Here is a 24,697-nt window from a genome sequence, read left to right on the forward strand (position 1 = left end):
CCCTTTCCCATGTCCTCCACCTGTTCCCTCTTCCTGCTTCCCTCTTCTTCTCACTGTTATGCTACCAGTCAACATTGATTAGATATTGAAGTTAATCTCGGCTAAACTCCTCCACTTACAGCCCGCACGTTTCAACCAGTCAGAGACCAGCTTGCTGCTGACTGGAAATCTAAACTGCATCCGTATTGGTCTGCAACAGCTGCATCCTGCTGCACGTGCGCACCGCATATCTGAAAATAAGCGAGCATGATAAGCGAGCGGGAAATTAATTTGACGGGTAGCACAAAGAGCTTGATGACACACACACAGCCCAACCCTCGACGTATACATGAGCTCACTGATGAGTGCACAGACATGTAGCCGAGCGTGAAGAGGCCATAGGTTTATAATGTACGCTCTCACCGACAGCTCGGTCTCACAGCTGAAAACCTGTTTGCTCATCTCCACAAACACAAATTAAGTGTAACAATGTTTCCATGACTTTTTCTTAGGACGCATCACCACACCAAGCCAGAAAATACAAAGGTCTGAAAAGGTTTCTGTTATATTTTCACCTAAACTGTGATGTCTGTCTATTGCTGAACTTAGTTTTGATTGATTAACCTGACAGGGAAGTTTTTATTGTCTAAAGCTTCTTCTTCTTGTTTCGACTGCTCCCTTTAGGGTTCACTACAGCGGATCGTGCTCCTCCATCATCACCAATAGCTGGTATCTATTAATGCAACAAGAACCAGACTGTCTCATGAGGTCTCTGTGGTCTTCCTCTTAGTCCCTGTGGTTAAAGTTCCTCCTCTCACTTCCACACTCTGGCGTTCCTTCTCTCTTGTTGCCTCCTAACACACCTTCCTCTTCTCCTCTTCCTTTGTCTTTGGTCATCAGCAGCACAGTTTCCACCCTGCTGGCCACCAGTGAACCCGGGGCGGGTGGTTCTGGAATGAAAATCTCACTCTTGATGATCCACATCATTGAACTGGCAAAGATTTTATGCATTTTGCCCTCTCTGACCCAATCCTAGGATCACCTTGCTTCGTGCCCCCTCTTTTAGTTTGGGACGTGGCGTGTTAGTGCACCTTAAATCTTTTAGATAAACATCAGTGAACAAATCTTGAAACCAAATGTCACTGAAATCACGCCAAAGTTCAGAATTATATCCATCAAAAGATTTGCAAGATACTGCATAACTGTTGCTTTTTGCCACCAGTTCAGCTCCGCCCACATGACGTGTCATCTCAGCTTGTGAACATAAAAAAAGCTCTACGCCAGAACAGTGTGGTGGGAGGGGCTTATCCAATTACTTTTCCTAACAGTTTGCCATCCCTAGGACCACTGACCGTCCCTAACACCGTTTATCAAGCCTGTCTGTCTCTGTGTCTGTCTGTCTCTCTGCTGTATCCATTTCTTTCCTGACATCCCAATGACTGTTATTTATTACCCGGCAGTGTCGGCTTTAGCCGAGCATGCCAAGGCTGGTCGCTCTGTCCTCAGGCAAACTCTCTCCCTCTTTCATTACCCATCTTTCTCACTTTATCGATGCCTCCCTCTCTCTCTCTCTCTCGTTTTATGCCACTGTCTGGCACATTCTGCATCTCATTTCTTCTTCCTCTGTCTTGCCGTCTGTCTGTTGTTATTCGCCTGTCGTGCTCCATCCTCTGTTTGTGTTTTTTCCCCCTCCATCGGCATCACTGTTTGCACACATACAGACACAGACTGCTGTCACCAGAGGCAGGAGGCTCTCTCCAGACACCTCTCTGTCTGGTGACATCCAGACGACATTGGATTGTGTGTGTTTGCTACGGGTGTGTGTTCACCCCCCTCTCTTTATTGAGATGGATGGATAGATAGATAGATAGATAGATAGATAGATAGATAGATAGATAGATAGATAGATAGATAGATAGATAGATAGATAGATAGGAAATAAGGGCTGTTTTCACTCATTAGAGATGGTATGTGGTAATGAAGAAATCAAAGAATGGAGTCAGGAGGTGGTGAGTGAGGGGAAGTGAGATGAAGTTCATGAAAGGGGGGATGAATGTGGAGGTGTGTGTACAGGGGGGGATGAGGGCAAGTAAGAAAGAGAGAGAGAGACTTGAGAGGGAATTAAAGATGAAACATGTTGGCATGTTTGTCAACTTTACCCTAAAGCTGTGTGTGAGTGTGTGTACAATTACAGCCACTTACAGCTGTGCAGCCCTAATTAGCCCTCAACACACACTCATTAGTCTACAGTGGAAGACCAAAAGAAGGATAATGTGGGCCAAAGTGGGATGGTCCCCTCACAATCACAAGGTCAAAGTGGGAAAGTCTATTCTCCTCTAGAGGGGAACATCCTAACGAATGTAGCTTCAATTAGGAAGACTTTCAGTTACGGTGTGCCAACCAATCCAGACACATCAAACATCATCCAGAGGCTTCAGGCTTGACCAAAGGGAAGCTGAATTATTAGGATAACAAGACACTTTTTCCTAAAATCATCTGTTACATCACCAAAATCAGACAACTGCTTGAGGATGACATGAAAAGGACCAAAAGCATCAGCCTTTCAGCCAAAAACCAAAAACTGGTTTCAGTCATTATGCAAATGTACTGTTTATAAGATTGAAACCTGCAGTCAGCTGAGACTGAAGAAGTCACCTGGATGAGTGACGAAACGTTTCTCCCACAAAACGCTACGTCCAGATGAACAGAATCAACTTTTGGAAAAACCGCAGTTCCTCTAATGTCCACATGAGGCTCCATAAATGTCATTCATCATTGCAAATATTCACCACAGTTTTAATCTTCGTTTGTAAGTTGTTCTCCTTCCAGCCCACAATAATACAAGCCCAAACCTCAACAAACCAACTTCATTACAAATACATAAACACCTCGGGGACTTTCTTCGCCCTGAAGTCATTTTCTCAAACACAGTGGAGTGCCAGACTGTGTGTCTCCTCCAGCAAGTTCCAATTTAGCTCTCACCTTATTTACTTTTCTTACCTAACCCCTTTATCGATTGATTTGGCTTCTTGGGAGCCAAAGCATGAAACCACCCAAAAATGTTGATTATTTAAAGTCATTATTTAAGAAAAAGTCCAATTCTATTTTTTTTCTTTTGCTTTGACATACACTTGAAATCTTCCTGCCGCTACTATAATTGTAAGAACCTTACCTGAGCACCAGTGAGCTTGTTGTGATCATAGACATAATGTACTTTACACAGTAAAGGATTCCCTGTTTTTATGTCTATTTAAACACTAATGGAGACCATAACTGAAAACAAAAACATCATGTTGTATTTAATAGGGCTTTAAAATATACATATACCCATGAAGGAAGTGTTTGCTAATGGAATAAATCAGATGAGCTGTTGGGTAATATTTTTTTACAGGCTCCTATACATTTTTTTAAACAAGCAGAGGAGTCACCCCCTATTAAAACTCTTAAGAGTAGTTTTAGTTTACTAGTTTTAATACTTAAACTTAAAACCACAGTAGAAGAAAAGGCAGAGTCAAAAACAAGAGCAATTAAAAATTCAAATAAGTAAAAAGAAGTGGTCCAGGTGAGAGCTTGAATTCATGCGATTGTGAATTCTGCCACCCAACTTATCTTTTAGTGTTGACACTTTTAGATTATTGTTGTTCCTCACAATTAAAAATCAGCGATAAAAAGACACACATCGCGCTTTTTGAAACCAAAGAAGTCGCCCCCTGCTGACCATTACTGAGAAAGGATGTTAACGGTGCTTCTGGCTTGGCTGCATTTTTCAGACCAGAAGCCATCTTAGCCTTTGTACTCAGAGTTTGCTTTTAATGCATATTTTAATTATGAAGGGATGTTTTTGTAGTTTTAGTGTCTAAATGTAACCAGACAGACAGAAAATGAAAAATGGCACGTTATAGCCAAAGGAAGATACGATAAAAGGTTATACAAAAAAGGTGATTCCTAATATGACTCAGACATTTTACTTTGAAGGTTATGTGACACAACCAGCTCTTAACATGCACCTTGTAGATTTTGCTGTGGCTCACATGGGAAATTAATTAACTTAAATTCAATTTAATTTTATTTATATAGTGCCAAATCACAACAACAGTTGCCTCAACGTGCTTTGTATTGTAAGCTTAAGGCTCTGCCTCCAATTGTACTTTTAAAGACCCCAGGAACCACAAGTAAACCTGCAGTCTGAGAGCAGTGCTCTGTTGGGTGATCTATAAGGACTTTCAGATAAAAATGGCCCTGATTATTCAAGATGTTATGAGAAGGATTTTAAATTTGATTCTTGATTTAACAGGAAGCCAATGAGAAGCCAGTATGGGTGAAATCTGCTCTCTCTTTCTAGTCCCTGTCAGGACTCTTGCTGCAGCATTTTGGATCAGCTGAAGGCTTTTCAGGGAGTTTTTAGGACTTCCTGATAATAATGAATTACAGTCGTCCAGCCTGGAAGTAATAAATGCATGAACTAGTTTTTCAGCGTCACTCTGAGACAGGATATTTCTAACTTTATAGATGTTGCACAAATGGAAGAACGCAGTCTTACATATTTGTTTAATATGTGCATTGAAGGACATGTCCTGGTCAAAAATGACTCCAAGGTTCCTCACAGCATTACTGGAGGCCAAGGTAATGCCATCCAGAGTAAGAATCTGCTTAGATACCATATTTCTAAGCTTTTCAGGGCCGAGTACAATAACCTCAGTTTTATCTGAATTAAGAAGCAGAAAGTTAGCGGCCATCCAGGTCTTTATGTCTTTAAGACATTCCTGCAGTTTAACTCATTGGTGTGTGTCATCTGGCTTCATGGACAGATAGAGCTGGGTGTCATCTGCATAGCAGTGTAAATGTATGCTATGTCTTCTAATGATGCTGCCTAAGGGAAGCATGTATAATGTAAACAGAATTGGTCCTAGCACTGAACCCTGTGGAACTCCATAATTAACCTCAGTGTGTGAAGAGGACTCTCCATTTACATGCACAAATTGGAGTCTGTAGCCACTTTTCCATAAGTACCTAGTCACAACACTCGAGTTGGATCGACTGGTTTTCCATTACAATCCGGTACTACCTAACATGTGTGGTTGTCATCATAGCAATGTGTCCAAGCATCATGCAACACGAACGCTACAAAACAGGTGGATGTCGAAGCAAGAATATACCTGCTGCTCGGTCTGTGGCTTTTCATCACACTCAGGGGAAAACAGCGTTGTTTCTTGTTCGCCGGGTTTCGAAATGGCCGTTTTAATTTTCATGAATGAGAAACTCTCATGAGTAGTGAAGCTACTGACCAGCCAGTCGGTGGCATGCAGTCTGGCAACATCACATTTTAGTACCTGCTTGGATCGCCTGGAATCCTGGGCGGGTACTAAAAAAGTACCTGGTACCAGGAACAATGGACCTAATGGAAAACTGTGGCCAACTGTGCTGAGTCGATCCGAATAGGTACTTATGGAAAAGGGGCTTGTTAGACAGATATAATTCTAACCACTGCAGGGCGGTGCCTTTGATACCTACAGGATGTTCAGATCACCGTAATAAAATATTATGGTCGACAGTATCAAACGCTGCACTGAGGTCTAGCAGGACAAGCGCAGAAATTAGTCCACTGTCAGAGGCCACTTGTAACCTTCACTGACGCTGCTTCTGTACTGTGATAAGCTAATGCTGAAATCCGACTGAAACTCTCTGCAGATGGTCAGTCGTTTTACAGCTGCTCTTTCAAGAATGTCAGAGATAAACAGAAGTTTGAAGGATACTGGCCTTGTCAGAGCAAGATCTTTAATCCCAAAAGTGTGATTAAAGTGGTGGGTTGGTTGAAAGTGCCTTGTTGTTTTTTTGGTGCCAAAAATGACTATATGTGGACCAATTCAGTTCAATTCAGTTTTATTTATACAGCATCAAATCACCAGAGAAAAACCAGAGAAAAACCCAACAATCATATGACCAAACATGAGCAAGCACTGTGGCGACAGTGGGGAGGAAAAACTCCCTACAGGGGCCTCATTCTGCTTTCTGCTACTACAGGAAGAGTCGCCCCCTGGTTGCCGTCAGACCGACTGCAGATTTCAGTTGCTTGCTTTGCGTTTTACTTCCCCAAACTTAAGACACAAAATCTGTCAGCCCGACAGACAGAATCAGACTCTCAGATTTTAAACCAGGTAGACATTTCTGGCGTAAACTGTACACGTATAAGTAGGACCTCCACACGTCAAACGTAACGTGCCCATCCCTCTGCTCTGAGGAATCCCACGGAGCAGCTGTGAATGGAATTACACGCTCACCTGAAAGCATCAGTGCATATTTATGTGTGTGTCAGTGCTCCTGGTCTCAAAGGCTCATTAGGTGAGCATATGGAGTGATGAGTGAAAAAGGTCTGCCGGTGATGGGGAACAGAAACAAGCCTGACTCAGCACTCCGGCTGCTGAATTACAGCTCGACGGTTTTACCTCTCTGCTTTTAATAGTAGAACACACTAAAACTCGCACGACCTACCTTCGAATATCCGAGATTTGTTTTATTGGTCCGCAGAGATTTTATGCAGTCTTTAAAAAGGTAGAAAATGATTTTAATTTGCCTTTTAACCTTTTTTTAATATACAGATAGGAAGTGTCCTCCGAGAGGAACGGACCTGTTACTGTGGGTCGCTGTGCAGGAGCAGTCAGGTGAAAATGATTTTTCCTCGGTTCAGTCGGGGATTTCAGCATGCTGTGACCCTGCAGGCAGTCTGAACCACTGGTAATAAAATGGAGACACATTAATTCCTGAAATGTTTCGAGATATCAGAGCGTGCAGTAGAACATCAATATATCATTACCACTTAAATGTCGAGACAGCAGTGTAATTACTGCAGACGAGAAAGCTGCCAGCCTCTATCAGTTCAGGAGATGTTTATATTCCCTCATGAAGATGCAGGATACTGAGAATGTGCTGCACATTTTAACCCCTTAAATCCAGCCACCGCTGATGATACTGCACCTGTTGTAGAGGTTCTGGACTCCAGATCTGATGCAACAAAAAACAACAATATTGCAAACGTTCCAGTCACAGCGGTGTTAGGTGGTAGAGTGTGCCTCACAGATTAGCTTTTTTGTTTCCTGTCAGGCTATTTGACCGGTAAACCAACATCACACTAATGACTTTCTCATCGGTACACACTAATAAGACAGTGTGTCACTTTGACTGCGAGGTTTATTTCTTGTTAGCCGACATATGAGCCAAAGGAAAAGGCAGCTAACATGATGAGTTGACTTTAAAAATGTCAACCAAACTTGCTACCTCAAAAAAGACTGACTGTGTAGGACTTCAAATGGATACGTTAAATACACTTAATATAATGATAATATAATATAATGAATACAAAACGTTACCTGATGAATCGTGATTTATGCTGAGACATTCAGAATTTGGTGATGTTGTCATGTCAGTATGGACTAAAAAGTTTACTTTTTTAGTCTTTTTCTGAATAATTAAGGACACATCAGATACACTTCATCTCCATCTATCTATCTGTAACATTTTTTTAATAAATAAACTCAGAAATTCACATGATTAAATGTGATCTATAAACCTAAGCCTGTGAGTCCACAGTATTTAAATTATGTTCTAACACTCTGTGATCTCACACTTTGCCTCATTCACATGCCCCATAACACCACAGTTACAGAAACACTACTTTTAATTAACATTTAATCATTAACCCTGAACACGAGCACTGACCAGGAGCCATTAACGGGCACGGTCCTGGTGGCCTGTTGCTGCTCTCGCTCCAAAAAAACAATGGAAAGCACAGTTAAACACATAAACATGACTAAACTAAGGCAGGTAAATATGAGTATTCTGTACTTTGAAAAACCAAGTATGAGTCACTGACTCAATATGAGTATAAATAAAGTTAAAGGCAGTCCACTGTGTGCATTTACAGTGTGAGGTCCTGTTTGCTCTGCTGGACTTTATATTGCTCACATTATGGCATGTTTGGCATCGTTAAAAAGACTGTCACGTTTTTTATGGTCAGAAGCTGTGGGCTGAGACATCTGCAGTCATGTTTCAAGTCTCATTGCTGCCAACGTCCAAAAACTTTGAACATTTTTTAGAACATCTTGTCAAAATGGCCAGATGTGCACCCCAGAAAACGGGGCTAGATCAGATTTTATGAGGGATACAATTCATGTGGAAATGTGCAGTCAAATAATACGTCTTCATCTGGTGACTTTTCTTAAACTATGAAAAAACAAGTTTGATTTCATCCACTAGGATCCTCTGTTGAATCTCCTTTGTTCTCTCCTTGGTACTCCTCCTTTGCCCATCCACTCCTTCCCCATGTCTCCTCTCCTCAGAGGCACAGAGGGGGGATGAGGGCAGAGCAGAGGTAAAGGAGGAGCAGGAGAAAAGGAGGCTGCTGGCTGTCATGTCAAATCATCATCAGCATCAGACTGCAGAGTCAACGGCACACTGAGTGACACATCCCTTTTCTGCTCGCTCACTCTCTCGTCTTCTTCGTGTCTCTTTTAAGATCCTTTAAGGGGTCGGCGTTGGACCGCGCTGTGTCTGCACGTGACAATTAACCCAGTCCCAAATGCTTTAGGCTTCAGAATAAAACAGCTACATTTCTTCTTTGCTCTGATCTGCAAACGAATGCACTGCAGTGTTGGGCAGTGGAGCAGACGTTTGTTTTTAAACTGGACTTATTTTTCTCATTAACAGCTCCTCATTTCAGAGTAGCTTTGCATGATCTTCTGTGGAAAGCAACCCATGTGAAATCTTTTTAGAATGAGCATGAGCATTTCTGGTGGGTCAATAGAAACTCTAAAAATTCATGCAGGGAAATTAAAAATCTTAACTGACACACAGCAGGGTCACTGAGTTGGGATAAATGGGATCAGTTGTAGTCAGTTCCAGCTCTATATTTTCATGCTCTTGCTAATAGATTTGCTTTGCATGATTCACAGTTCGAAATGATCCTTATTTGATTATACTGGGACTCGGTGCAGCCCCTCAGTTTATCAGCTGTCTGAAATAAACTGTTTTAGCCCCTCCCATTTTAAGCCAACAGCTTTTTTAATTGGCTGTCCCGCATAAACAACAAGTTTAAACAACAGGTGGGTGGAGCTTTGTGAGATGATCAGATTATGGATGGTCTCACTTTGTGATATCATCCAGAGCTAAGAGCAAAAAAACAAATAAACATAAATCTGTGTTTAGAGCAATGTCCAACAATATTCAGTTATAACTGTTAAGATCCAATGAATGCAGCTTATTGAACAGTTGGCATGGAGTGAATGTTTAGCAGAGACTGTGATTTGGTTTGGTCTGTGCAGAAATTCAGAGTTGTGTTATCAGTTAAGTCTGTGAAGCAGCTTTCTTATGACTCTCCTACATAAAATAAAGCTGGTGTGTCACACTACTGCAGTAGTTACAAGGAGTAAAGTGCAGTTGCTGTTTATTGCTCTGCAAACACACTTGAAATGCTGTAAAACCAACCGTATCATCCGTCGCTGCTGGACACTCCCCCAAAATGTCACATCAGGACAGCTTCTTCAGAAGCAGAGCGCAGTTAAAGGATGAAGATTATTAGACTGTGGTTGTGCCAAGTCTGTTCAGGTACATTAAAAACTAGAAATTTCGTGCCCAGAAACAGAAATGTGAATCTTTTGTCCTGTCTTGCTCCCCTGAACCCAACTGCTGAGGATTCTTCCCGGTAAAAGGGAGTTTTTCCTTCCCACTGTCACCAAGTTTTTGCTCATGAGGGTCATTTTTCAGTTTTCTACCTTTACTGCTGTTTACTGTAGATGCGATTTACTGCTATCTAAATAAAACTGAACTGCCTTGAATTAGTAAATTAACACTTGTGAATATTTTACAAACTGCTGTGAGACTGTTATTATCACAGTACAGCCAAATATTTTTGACACTGCCCCCTTCTGACAGCAGATCCTCTCTGCAGTCCGTAGCTTCCAGCGAGCTACCAATGAGCTGCCTCCACTGAGCTATCATTTCCCCTTAAAGTGGACCTCAGAGCAACTGCAGTTCTGCAGGTTTCCAGTTGTGCTGAAAGAAAAACTGCAGCCATAATGTACACACAGTAAAGATGCAGTGTGGACACAAAAGGAGGAAATCCAGAGAAGATCCGAGCTTTTTGTGCATATTTTAAATTTAGGAGGAAGGGGCCACCTCGCCCTGCACCCTCCTCTCTTTTTCTTCTTTTCTTGCATTGATGCTTTGCCCCCATTGTTCTCCGGCCTACACACACACACACACACACACACACACCTACACACACACACACACCTACACACACACACACACACACAAAGATGGAAAACAATGCGTGAAGCGTGAATGGAGCAGCCACCACAGGGAGAGTTGTAAGCTGCTGGCGCACAGAGGAGCGCCGCTGACTATCTCACTCCATCTGCTCCCTTTGTCTCTCACTCATCTCTCTCTCTTTTAATTCAAAGTTTGCACGCGCATCCCTCGCACGAGGGATGGAGAGAAAAATCATTTTCACATTTTCTCAGAAACATTTTTTTGGGCAGTCTAAGGAGGTGGAGTCGGGTGAAGTGATGGTGGTGAGGGTGGAGATGATGGGGCTCCTGGACAAGGGGCGCAGAAGGGGTGGTGGTCTTCGTGGTTGCTAGGGGCAACCAAATAACGTTGAGAGGTGAACGGTGTGTGTGTGTGTGTGTGTGTGTGTGTGTGTGTGTGTGTGTGTGTGTGTGTGAGTGAGAGAGAGAGAGAGAGAGAAGAACCTGCCAACGTCCCGCTGCTCAACCCCTCGCGCCAATTTCATCTCACACAATTGGCTGAGAGAGAGAGAGAGAGAGAGAGAGAGAGAGAGCGACGACGCAGGCAGACGCGCGAGCGAGCAACAGAGAGAGAGAGAGAGAGAGAGAGAGAGGATGGCTGGTAGGATTTAGCCCCGGCAGCGTCTTTTCCCGTCCAACACAACAAGCTTATTACCTTTCTGTCCACGCGCCTGGAAACGGATTTACGCACACGAAAGGAGGTTTGTTTGCCTCTTTTATTTCTGCATTTCTCCACTCTGACCATCACTCTGCCGAGTGGCACATCTCTGGCGTCTTATTCATGCTTTCCTGCTCACCTCTTAATGAGCGGAGGCTTTTATTTCGGCTGCAGTTGGAGGCTACAGGTCGCAGGAGTGTGTTTAATGGCGATTAGCCGGCGGGTAATTAGCCTTTAACGGTCATATTAACCTGGTAGTAGTAGTGGTGGAGGTGGTGGAGGCGGCGTGCGGGGCAGTGAGGGTGTGCTGATCTGGGGTCCTCGTGCGAGGGCTTGTTTTTGTCGGCGGTGACGGTTGCGGAGGGGGACAATGAACGGGGGCTGTTGTTTGGCGACGTCGCGCGCGCTTGTGCCCAAAAAGCCTTTGATCCAATTGCGTCTGTTTGCAAAGAGACACGTTTATATATATGTATTTACATAGATTTTTTTCTTTAATTGAGTGGGGGGGAACACAGGATGGTTGGGGTGTTTTTGTGACGTTATGGAGCCTCACAGGAGCTGTGTGTGATAGGTGATGATACTCGCGCGGGGCTTGCGGTTGATACTTTGATGTCACACGGAGCTGTTAATGTCTCTTCGTGCTTCCACGCGGCTCCAAGGGGCGTTTGTTGCTCTCCGGGACGGACGGTTAGGTCGGTCCCTGTGGCTCTGACATGTGTGTCTGTCATCTTCTCCTACTTGCGCGCGCGCGCGCCTGTGTGTGTTTCTGTTTTGAGCGCGTGCAGTCTGAAGAATATCCTACCACAAAAATAAAATCAGTGAATTAGAACAAATAATAATAATTTAAAAAACAACCCGTCGAGGCGCGTGAGGTTGTTTACGCGCCCGGGCAGCAGCGAGCGCAATAAACACAGAATCTCAGTCTGAATGCGCGCGCAGGAAGAAAAGAGACTGGAAAGGGGGCGGGGAGGGGAGAGGGCGCGTGAGGGTCTTTAAGCCATTTTCGATGAAGCGCGTGTTTAAAAAAAAAATGGTGCGCACATGGCGACAGACAGAATCACATCACAATCAGAGCCCAGCGTGCACGTGAGAAACGTAAACGAGGTCAGCGCGAGGAAAGCGGGAAAACTCGTGTATGTAGTGTCACTATCGGCTGTTTCCCGTCCTGTTGGCCCTGATGTGTCGAGGCTGGGGGTTAAAAGTGAGAAGTATGCCACTCTTTCTTCCTCCAACAATAGACAACGACGTGCTTGTTGGGAATCTGGCGCTTCACTTGTTTTGCTCAGTGATGGATTCTCTGCGAGCCCCCCTCTCTCTGTTGTTGTTGATCGTAAAGCCATGAACCCCTCACTCATTTGCTGCTTGTCTTGATTATGATTAAATTACCAGGTGGTGATTAATCGATCATTTAGCGGTTGTTTTGGGGGCCCATGTGCCGTCCATTGTTCCCCGTGTAAAGCTTTTCATAAAGACAAACTGAACTGGGTCCAGTTGGAGCTGAATGCGAATGTTTGCGCTGATATTTTTCTGTCCTTCCTGCATCGATGTGAAGTGTGTCTGCAGCAGGTGTAGTAAACACTGAAGTCTGCTGACCTTCTGGATCATCATGTTTTTATGGCTTTGTTCATATTCTGCAGTGTTTCAGCTCTGATTTGGATTTTTTTTTAATAACTTACAGAATTATCCTTTAAAACTGCAACATGGTGGTAGGATTTTAAACGTTTTCCCCTCCTTTGGTGTGTTTGGGAGGAAAGACGGAGGGGCACACGATTTAAAAACATGTCGCCATATTAGAAGCTTTTTTGCCCCCCAAAATGGAGGGGGGAGGAGGCTCAGAGAGGAGCTCATTAGCAATGCAAATTAGTTTTTTTCCCCTCTTCATCGGGGGCTCGGGCACCTGCTGTCTCGAGCATGCGCGCGGCTGGCTGGCTGGCTGGCTTCCTCCCCTCGTCGTCCTCCTCGGGCCTCGTGTGCGCGCCTCCCTCCCTCCTTCCCCCTGCCTCCTTCTCATTAGACTTATGTTCCATTTTCCACTGCGCGCACACGCTGCAGGAGCTTTGACGGATAAAGAATAAATAAATAAAATAAGAAGGAGGAGGAGAGCTCGTGCACTCCTCTCTCTCATGCAGCTTCTAGCAGAACATGGTGGAAATAAACGGAGGAAAAGAGGGGAAATAAAAATGTGGGAGGAGGGTTAGGGTTCAAGTTAAACTAGAAAAGGAAGAAGGACACAGAGCTAGGAGAGAGGAAAAAAGGAAGGAAAAGTGAAGAATGAGAGGTCACCTTATTTTAACTCAAATTTCACATTCACACAGCATAAAATATAGATAGTTGTGGTCTAACGCACATGTAGGGTTGTTTTATCTGCTTGGAAAGTCTGACGTCATACATTTACGGGTCCAAACGCTCCTTCAGGTTCTAAAATCAAACCAACCCTGAGACAGCACGCCAAATCCTTACAGCTCCCTCTGACTGAAAGATGCTAAAAAAGAAGAAATTAAAGCATACAGCTGTGCTACAACTCTGCAGCATTTTTATGTGATTTGCTCAACACTGTTGCCTATTGTTACACCCATTTTTATATATTTTAGGGTGCCGTCAGGTGGTCTGGTGCACTGCTCCCAGCTAAATGGCGCTAGGAGAGCCAAGCGTCTCCTCGTTCAGACGGCTCATGTCTGAAATGACTGATTTGTCACAGCAGCAGATTAAATTTAGAGTTTGGTGTTTAGACTCCGGGCTTGCTGTTTTTTTATGATGGATGTAAACATTGGTGCATGATGAGTAAACGTCTGCCCGGAGGCTACAGGTGGATGCTGGGGTGGTGGAGGGGTTGAAACAAGTCAGAGGAAACTTTCAGTGTGAGTTTTTTTGGAGTTGTGATCAAAGTGAAGTGGGCAGTATTTTCTATGTATTTCGTACTAAATTTAGCTTCCATAAGTTTATTAAGTACATTCAGTTTTAGTTTAGTTTTTAATAGATTATTAGATTATATATTGGTATTTATCAGGGAAAAAAATGTAGTAGATACTTTAGTCTGAATATTAGTCATAAACTGAATTCTCACATAGTTTCTCCTGTTTCTGTTATATTTTTCTTTATATGTCTTATTTAATTTAAATGATACTCTTCTTATGACACATTGTTTAGTTTTATTTTGTTCACCTTTAGTTTAGTTTCAGTTAAATAGATTAATCTTCCTCACACAAATGCGTCAGTATATCCGTCCAACATCTATAGATTTATTGATTTTAGCGCCTGATATTTACCTGATGTTGCCTGGATTTTGTGGCTTTATAATATTTGCACATTACATAAAGAAAGAAGTAGAAGTGGAAAAACTAGAAAACCAAAATAAACATGAAAAATTATCAGAACTCAACAGTCAAAGTTAAAATATCAGCATCCAACCCAAACTCATAGTGTTTACATTTTACCAACAGGTTTAGTTTGCTTTTGTCGATGGGAGGAAACTGTTGTACATACCAGTATGAATAAATCTGCAGAGTATTTGTATGTTTGCTGATATGGTTAAAGAATAAAACTGATGTCAGAATCTGACATTTATCACGTAAATTTTTCATGAGATAAATGTTTAAAGATCTGAAAAAGCTAAAAGGCTGCAGTTTGGTGTTTTTACATAACGATCAAAGGGAGGAAAAATGTCGCCATTAGCTTTGGTTGTTTTAAACATCGACGCTGGGACAGAATTCATAGTAAACACTGATTCATTGACGCACAGAAGATGGAAATCTGGACTAGAGCCCTGTGTTTTGATCGGTGTTGGCCTTGTCCACTGACATCGGCACAGAATAAAACGGCATTTACTGAAGTCAGAGCCGATGTCAGTTGCGTTACATCAGTTTTTCACCAAATTAATGGCGTTTAGTAAATATTTATGATTAAGATTTCTCTGTTTGTCTGCAGGAAAGGGGGATAAATAATAATCACTAATAGAGAGAGAGAGATGTCAGCTATTGGTCCAGTTGTGATGTCACACCCAGTTCTGATTTTTCTTACAAAAATCTGTGTATAACATGTCGAACGTTTAGTTTGACCTTTGACCCTAGGCTGCTCATCGTTGCACAGTCAGTATAACGTTTAAAAACATATTTCAAGTTTTGACTCAGTACCAACACGATATGGTCACCTTCAGCACACACGCAGTCCCAGCTTGTGTCAGAAAGAAGACTAATTAGCTGATAAGCAAAGGTTAATGGGCTGAATGATGAATGGGAGATAAATGAACGAACGCAGGAGACGAGAAGACGGGACGACAAAGATGAACGATAGACAAAAAAGACAAATTATTGTTGGGGTTAAAATGGCGAAAGTAAGAAGAGAAATGGGCAGGAAGCAATGACGAGGAGCAAAAGGATGGATGATGGCTTATAAGTGGAGGAACATGCATAAAGGAAAGAAGAGACCGATGCAGAGGATGGCACGGCAAATTAAAGAGACAGAAAAAGAAGAAAAGGGTAAGAATGAGGAGAAGAAATGAGGTTAAGAAGGAGAAAGAAGGCACAAAAGGAAACAGGAAGATGTTAACAATGAAAGATGGAGCAGAAGGATATTAGGAGCCAAAGAGACAGTGAAGAAAGGAGTGAAGAAATAAGAGAAGGGTAATAAATGGAAGGAAGGGAGGAATGAGAAGTGGTGAAGGAGGTCGCATTTAAAGGAAGATTAAAGGAGACAAAATAGTTGAGGGTGATAATGATCAATCAGTGAGTGAAATATAAATGACAGAAGTTTTGTGGGAACCCAGGAGGCAGCGTTCAGCATCACGTATCGCAGCTAACCGCGAACAATCAGCGAGGAAAATGGATGTACAGATGCCGAACGCGGCGAGCGCGATGGGAGAGCAGAGGAGGGGATTGTTTCCTCTGGTCACGCGTGGATCATGTGGTTGTTTTAAATTCAGTGAAATGCACAACATGTGCAAAGTCTTCGCTTTACTGTCATGCAAGACTACAATGGATCCACGAGTTTCTCCGTATACGCTCATCTTTACCGTTAAAAGGTCACCTGTTTAGCATCGATGGGAAATCCTTGGGATATGGCTAAACCCTGATTTCTGATTAGCTTAGTCATGCTCATTTTTTAAACTTCTCACCTTACAGCGTGTTTTTTTCAGCATGTTTGATTTATGTAATGCTCTGCATGTCTGCAGCGATGTATCTGCAGCATCGCTCTGGTAGGTCAGAAACAGAGTTTAGGATGTGAAGTGTCTGACCAGCGCTGCGTTTCTGGGTCGGATGCTGGTTGATTGATATGTTAGCTTATGCATTGCTCATTTTTTGGTATTAGCATTGTGATTGCGAACTAGTTGGCACATCACATACTCCCCCTGAAGTGTGACATGATGACAGCTTTTGTCAGACATCACCTGTGGCTTAGCAAAGGTGCCAGCTGACACAGCAGCGTTGGCTGCAGGGAGACCTACAAGGTGCACACTGGAAAGCTGTAGTAGTGGTGAGGACGTTTTGGCTCTAAAAACTGCCTGGTCAGGTGGAGGAAACAGTACTGGGTTAGATTGTAATGTTGTAGGCTGCATATAAGAATTGGACATAAACATTAGAGGACCTGCATTAGCTTCATTTTTCAGTCAAAAAGGTTGCTGTTTGATTCAAATCTGCCCCTTTGATGAAAAATGATGAGTTTGGAATGACCGCCCTGTCACCTTAACTCCCCAGAACGAGAATGGGCTGGTTAGCAACTTAAGGTGAAGACGCAGCTCGACTCACTGTCGTCTGAGCTGCAGATTCCAGCGTGTGCTGCAGACAAGTTAAAGTTAAAGAGTTAAAAACACTGAAGTGAATGGACGTGGATGTGACAGCGCCATTTCTAAAGCACCCCAGTCATAAGGGTTTTATATTGGCACATACTGGATGACACAGACACTCAGGTGTCTGGATTTGGGCTATAAATAAACTGGATTTTCAAAGCTGAAGAATATATGAGTAAGGAAATATTTAACTTAATTTAACTAAAGTCCAAACACGATGTCTTTAAGGAATGCTCTGCTGCATTTTGTTCACATTTCTCTGAGAATTTAACATTTTAAGAAGAGTTAAAATCTTTTGAAGAGATAACATTAGAAAAGGTGCAGAATTAACCAGAAATTCTCAAACTTTCTTTTAATAATCACCCCCTTGTTTCTTTGAATATTTGTGGCTGCTGAGACTGTTCATCCAACAAAACAAGTGATTTGGGGAAGTTTTGAGATGTTCCAGAACAAACTGGGAATAACTAAAAACAACAGCAACCTGCACCTCCGCAGCAGGTTTTGGCTCGTCGAGGTGGCTGTTGACTCGCATGTGTTTGTGTGTTGATGCTGAATGGCTGATATGAAGAGATTATTTGACCAGAAAATAAAATGTGGAGGAAAAAAAGAAAACCTCTGCTGGAAAGACTTAAGAGATAACATCAAATCGGTATTAAGCTACGCAGACAGATAGCGCTGCCATGGATAAAATATTTAGCTGGATTTCCAAATCAGCCTTTTCCCCCCACATTACTCTGAGAGTGTGTGTGTGTGTGTGTGTGTGTGTGTGTGTGTGTGTGTGTGTGTGTGTGTCTCCCCCCAAATCCTACCCAGCATGCCTGCGGAAAACAGGGTCAGGCCGGAGAAAAAAGAGAACGAGAGCGAGCACATGATGGGCAGATAAAGGCTCGTCTGTGTCAGAGGGAGAAGAGAGCAAGGAGGAGGAGGAGGGCAGGACGATGAAGGGGCCTCTCTGTTGAAGGAGGGAGTTCAGGCTCTATAGAAATCTCCCATGGCGGACAGAAACAAGGCATTTAGTCTGTGAGTCGGCCTCTGGAACGCCATAATAGGCTCTTATAATGATGCCACTATGGACAGGGACGAGAAAACACAGAATGTCCCTTTAAACTGAGCTTTTGGTGAGAAATGCCTGTAGTGTGAAGGAGGTGGATGAGCTGTTGGAGGGCCTGCAGTAACATGGACTCTCTGTTAAAGTCGACTTATCCTACTTTTCCTTACTTCATGGGCAAAGTTTTAAATACTGAGGTCAGAGTATGTACACGTAATCCCTGAAACCGAAGGTCAGACTTCTCTCTGCTCCCAGTGCTCAGTTTTTTACTCTTAGATGTCACAGACAGCAGATTTCCTCAATATGATCATTCACGCAGAGAAGCCACGCCCACCTGCAGTATAGACTTGCTTACGAGGGGCAGCCAATGAAAGGAAAATATGACAGATTTTTCTCCCAGGATTCAAAGTTTAAAAAAATATGTGAGTTATTAATTATGGGTGCCTAATGAATGGTCTTTAAAAATGCATGGTGAGTAAAAAGTGGATTGAAAGAAAATGATTAAAAAAAGAGGATAGAGTCTGAGGAAAAACATAAATCTACCCAGATTAAATTTATCTGTAAGTGTATCAAAGATTAATTTCATGAGTTGTGCTGAAATAACACTGAGCGAAGAAAAGAAAATCTTCCACTGTGACTATTAAACCATTAAATAGACCGAATATGCTTTTCTCTGTGATTTTTGTGAGGCACAGCCAATCAGAAGACAGTCGGCTTAAAGGAGGAGGAGCTAAAACAGCTTGTTTTAAATAGAATGTTCTGAGTTCACGCAGAACTGAGAAGGATTATTTTGAACTGTGAATCATGCAAAGCTACTCTATTAGGACTTCCAAGCATTGTTTTGGGGAATTTGGTTAATGCTCACACGTGAGTTCTCATATATTCACTTAATGAGCAACTGGTCTCTTTGGAAGGGAACTTAATTGGAAGTTAATAAGTGTTAACTGGAAATGTTATAGGTTTGCAAAAATTACATATTAAGTTTGGATTCCTGTGTTGAACCTTGAATATAAATCATTCTGTCGTTAAAGACGAGAAGCAGGGCTGATGGTTGGGGAAACTTGCCTATTGTTCAGATAATGTGGGAAGTAGTTTCACAGTTGGAATTGCAGTGGATGTTTTTCATTGTCCACGATGCATCTGTGCTTCCAGTCGCCCACGCTTCCTTCACGCCAAGCTTCAAACAGAAGATGCTGTCGTTTTGGTCTTTTCTGCAGCTTCGAATTTGAACATAAAATAAAAGCCTGACTTCTGAGAGAACGTCACATCTGTACAGCCTGGATTTCATTTTGACTTCTATAAAGAAAAACCTTTATTCTTCTCAGACTGTCAACAAATATCTGACCAGATAGAGGAAAATTCCTTCTTCCCAACTAGTGAATGATATGTTTTATTAGGACGAGCAGACAGCAGCTTCAGATCCAGGTATCCATTTAAATGAAGTCAGGAAATATACGACTTATTATCAGTCACGTATTTCATATGTGAAATATCGTCAACACTTTTCACAGGATTCTACATTAAATGTGTGTTTGTAACATGGTGAAAAGCTGTTTTCCTATTTAATTCAATTCAGTTCGGTTTAATTTACACAGCACCAAATCACAACAACAGTCGCCTCGAGGCGCTTTACATTGTAAGACCCTACAATAATACATACAGAGAAAAACCCAACAATCATATGACCCCCTATGAGCAAGCGCTTCCAGGTGTGCCTCAAGATTTTATGACATATTCAATATAATGCATCTTAAAGATAATGATATATGTATAGAAAACATTGTTTAAATCACTTCTGTCAGAGGGAAGTGTGGTCTGTTGGTTCACTGTTGGATGGTGGGAATTATGGGAGGGTAACACACATGCTCTGAACCACAAATAAGGTGCAGATGATCCACTGCCTAAAGAACAGAAAGGAAGTAAGTCCACTAAAATGGAATATTAATGCTTTGATCGGACATTTGAATGGGATATCAGTCCGATCCTGTCTTAAAAAGTTGGTTCAATTGACATTATTTGATTTCGTCACCTCGGATCAGCTCCACAACGTGTCTGTGAGGAGCAGTAAAGGAAGGTAAACTCCGAGTCAGAGGAGGAAAGTCAATAACAGCAGTTTCCTAATGACTCTCAAAGTTGAAATCAAACTATCAAATTTGTTGAATAACATTAAAATATTTTTGTTCCTAGTCTCTGCTTCACAGTCGGGGTTACAGCTTTTTAATTTGACACCATGATTACAGAACCCAGCATGAGCAGATACCAGAAGCAAAGGTATCAGTATTGGACCTGGAAGAAAATTGGATTGGTGCATCCCTAACTTGGACACCAAACATCCTTTCTATTCATAGGAGGGCTGAATCTGAACCAGACACAGGAAGATTGTGAATTAGACTGTGTCAGAGTGTGAGGTGATGCAGGCAAAGAGGAAGGCATCAAATCTGAATTTTGCATATGTGAGTACTGGTGTGATATGGTCAGAAAAGGTTTCACCTTTGTTGTGTCAGAGTTTAAAATATTGACAAATGATTAACAGCAAAGACGGAAAACACCGGGTCCAAATTCCAAGAGGGTCCATGCGGAGTGTTTGAGTCGGCCTTTCAGCTCTCCTGTGAAGGACTTCATCAGCTTCTAAAGCTGAAGATGCCGTTCGGATGAAACTTTTGCAGAGGACATAAGAAGTCGCCCAGTTTGTCTTGAGTCAAGCATATTAGCCCATCATGACCTGCATGGACCTACACACATATGTCTACAAGGAGAACCTCACACAGCTCTAACAGATCAATACAAACAATGAGCCGACAGCTCTGTTTCTTTTTTGTCTCCCAGATTGTGTGTTCATACTCTCCGGGTGTGGTGCAGATAAAATAAAACTCCTGATTTCAGCGTGTAAGAGAACCAGGAAGAAAAAACAGACCTTAAACTCTGACTTCACTGTGCATGGACAGTTTGGCCTCTGAGACTTCCTCCACTTGGCTAAATTAATGAATAACTTTCTCAAACAGAAACCGTCGCTGTAGTTCTTCAGTTAAAATGTAAACCGTGCTGTTAATCAAGCTGCAAGTGAAACAGCAGAGTCCAAAGTTACAGCGGTGCCCCGGGGATATAAATTAATCTTAAATACTGTCCTTACTCCTTGCTTGGCATCAGCCCAAATTAGTCTGGATTAGGACTGCTGGCTCCATCCTTCTTAAGATGGTGTGACAGAGACTTCCCCCTTTTAGGTTTTACTGGCTGTCAGAAGATTTCAGTGAGTTCAGACTCTAATGTCTGTGCCGTCTCCAAAAACTGCGTTTTTCTTTTAGTGGGTGCATAACAGTAAAGGTAATTATTCAGTTAGCTTTACTGGTATTCAGTTATTCAATTCCATATTTTTATTCATGGACTGTATCAGAGCAGCTTTGCATTATTCACTGTTCAAAATAATCCTTGTGTGTCTTGTGCTCGGTCTAAGTGCAACCACTCAATTCATCTTCTGTCTGACAGAAGTTGTTCTAGTCCCTCCCCCTTTTGGGATAACTTTTTTTCTGATGGGCGGTTCCATTTGTGCCTGAGATGACCATATTAGGGATATCCCCTCTCTATGACATCATATAGACCCAAAAGTCAAAAAAAGAGTTATAAATTGAGTGTTTAGAGCAGCCTGAGCTTTTCGCTCACTGGGATTGTTTTCATGTTAACCTTTATGTTTAATATGAGAGTTGACAAGTGGAACAAGATGCATATCTCCGTAAAAGGCTGATAAAACCAAGCTTCTACTTGGCCTCCACCAGTTTGGCTGAATGCTCTGTTTCTGCACTGTGCAGTAACAGTAACTTTGACTGGTTTTGATCATTTTAAATGGAGGCACCACGCTTTTATATCTACATACCTGCCAGTCCAGACAATAGTGTGGTTGAGCTGATGTATCAGTGTGTCCCGACAGCTAATATACAACAAAAAGTCATTATGTCCGCTTTTCTTCATCGAGTTCTTCGCCTTTCTCAACAGAACTCCACCTGGAACTGATTTAAACACAGAATGACTACAAGTTGCAGCTTTTTAACCTCTAGTGTCGAATCACTGCAAAAAGTAAACGCAGCACGACACAGATTTCTGTGCCATGGGTCTGAGTCTGGACACTGGTGACATTAGTTTGACTCCACTGTGGCCTTTTCTGCTGCTACCAGGGTCACAGCTGCCACAGAGGACTTCACGTTCGTGTCCTCTGAAAGTTTCTGGCAAAGCGAAAATGATCCATTGAGGTTTTTAAAGATGGTGAAACATGATTAAACAAAAGGCATTTTAGTGTTGTCTGCTAGGATAATGCACCTGGCTTTGAAGACGAGCCCCTTCTCACCAACTTTTAACCAACCTGCAGGCCCGAAAAAGCCAACACTGAAGTGCAGTTTCTCTAATGACCACTAGAGGCTGCCTCCAAATCTTCAAAATGCTACCCTTCAGCCTTCTAGTAGTTGCACCTGTGGTATCAATTGAAAGTCCTTGGTAACCTTAACACAGCTGAAGTGCTAAAGTTCAAAGTAATCCTTATTTACCGTCACATTAAAGGCTTTAATGGACCTTCATGAACTGCTGTGAGAGTTTGTTGGAATGACCCTGCTGCACAAATGTTCAAGAAAGCTGAGCAAGGGTCACATATCAGATGATTTTCAGAAACATTTTGGATCAATTGTGTTTGTTAGACTTGATTTTGATTAAACCAGCAGGAACTGCTGGTTCTGCTGCAAATCCATTTAAACAAGTTTTTATGTCGACACTGAAGATGTGTGAGGGAAGTCCTTCACAGGCAAACCCGTGTGAGGACACTGTGTGTGGTCTCTGCTGCTCCTGCAGATGGATCTAACATGCTTAAAGCATGTGCCGTGTCATTTGAAACTTTATGGCTCAGCGAAATCGTCCTGTCTCTTGACCCTCTGCACTCTGTGGTCAGAGATGAAGGTTAGTGTCAGAGCCAGACACCTGCCTGGAGTTGAACTGTTTTACCTTCGGCAGACAGGGTGGAGGTGACGGTGGTCCCGCGGCCCCACCGTGCATCAGGGTAGCATTTTAGATCAGAGAGCTTGTTTCATGGTTTTAATTTTAACGGCAATAAGGTCTGCGCTCAGTGGCTGTAAGGCCGGTGGTGGGGTATAAGAATAAGTCTGTCCTTTCTACTTCAGGTTCACCGGAGGCTTTAAAAAAGATGATGGTCTGGGTTAAAACAAACCCCGTGTCACAAACCTAATCGTCCATCTGTATACGTGTGGTTACACATGTGCAAAACAGCACTAGCGTAGCTTTTTAAGAGTCTTCTTCATAGACGTGGCCTTTTCAGTTCAGTTTTATTTACATAGCACCAAATCACAACAGCAGTCACCTCACGGTGCTTTACACTGTAAGGTAAAGAACCTGCGATAATGCAGAGAAAACCCCAACAATAAAAAAGGGGCTTCCATTGAGCAAGGCGACAGCGGGACAGAAAAACTCCCTTTTAACAGGATACACCTCTGACTGAACCAGGCTCAGGGACTCATCTGCTGCGGGACAAAGGACACTAAACATATTCTCTCATATCTTCATTTTCTTTGGTAAAACGTTGGCTCTGCCTTCCTGGATTTGATTATTTCTCACTGAGAGGCGTTGCTATCAAATCCAACAACCTTGAGTTTCAGGGCAAACTGTTTAACATGTCAGCATTCGGGGGATATTTACCCTCTTTTGTGGGCTCTTTTAAACTGAAGGATGAATCAGGAGGACAGCGGTCTCTTGTCTTTCTCTGCTCTTGTAGTGGTTGAATGTGTTGCTGTGTTGTTATTGCATTTCTGCAGATGTCACGGCCCTGTGGAGACTTAACACTGTACGTGTGATCTGTTTTTAATCCACAGTAGTAATGTGTTTTCCCCCCTCTCTCTCTTTATCTGCCTTGTAGCTACTCTCCTTTTTGCAGCTCTTTGGCAGATTGAGCTGAATTGAAGGGTTTTTGATTCAGCGTTGTGCCCTCATTACCATGCAGACCTATATTTTCAAAATACAATTCCCTAATTATCCGTGCTGTCGTAGTTCTGCATCAGGAGCAGGAGGGGTGCTCTGAAAAGGCTTTCATGTGCAGCGCAGTGAGGGTCCCGTTATTCTCAACTCCTTCATCAAAAAAGAAAGAAAGATTTGTGTGTGCTGGTTCAGATGAGAGCGTTTGTTCCTGGTTATTCAGGGAAAGAAAGAGCAGGAAGTCTTGCATTTTTGGGAGGATTGTTGAAGAACTGCAGCTGTTTTTTTTTTTTTAAAGGACCACCTATGAAAGCACAAATGAACAAGGGCCCAGCCAGCGGTGCATTACATGGATGGATCGCACTAATAATTGATATTTAGGTTCAAACGGTTAACTCATTGGCCAAGCTTCTTCTTCTGTAAATGCACCACCCTGAGAACTTTCTCATTTTCCTGACACGGGTGGATGCAAGGCTAGAAGATGAGCAGCCAACTGTCCTGCATGGTGGTGTGACCCTTTAAAGTTTACCCAGAATGCATTTTTTGAGGTGAAAACAGATGAAATTGGGTGACAATGCTTGTTTCTATTCCTTTGCTGACATTAGGGGCCAGATTTACTAAACGGGGCAAAGTATCACAAAAAGCCCAAATAGTTGTGATTTTATGGGGGATTTAAAGAAATTGTGCCGTTGTCTAAATCCAGGTGCTGTCAGTTCAGTTCAATATCAACAAATAAGTATTTAAATCAGTCTGCACACTGGATTTAAATATTCTTCCCTTGATATTTCGCAGCTTGAGAAAGGAAGTCCCAGAAACACACATCCAACAGGGTCAGCTGCAGAAAGCTCTGAATTCTCAGCTCTTACAGTCTTGTAGCTGCGCTGTCTTTGTAAATACAAACTTCTGCTTTTTGTCCTGGCACAGTGCGCTAGGAAATCCTAAACATTGTTCTTGTTTAACTGCGTTGT

At 42.5% G+C, this 24,697-nt stretch overlaps 1 protein-coding gene across 1 annotated transcript in view; it reads left to right on the top strand.

Moving 5' to 3' along the window:
• Positions 1-10,734: 10,734 nt before the first annotated feature.
• The window catches only part of si:ch211-137a8.4 (neurofilament heavy polypeptide), a 38,098-nt gene continuing 24,135 nt past the window's right edge, over positions 10,735-24,697 (top strand). Inside the window, exon 1 of the mRNA XM_040039698.1 lies at positions 10,735-10,981. The gene's annotated coding sequence lies outside the window, so the exon portion shown is untranslated. The remainder of the gene's footprint in view (positions 10,982-24,697) is intronic.

Source organism: Simochromis diagramma, unplaced genomic scaffold (genome assembly GCF_900408965.1).
Source record: "Simochromis diagramma unplaced genomic scaffold, fSimDia1.1 OVJJ01000031.1, whole genome shotgun sequence".
Lineage (NCBI taxonomy): Eukaryota > Metazoa > Chordata > Actinopteri > Cichliformes > Cichlidae > Simochromis > Simochromis diagramma.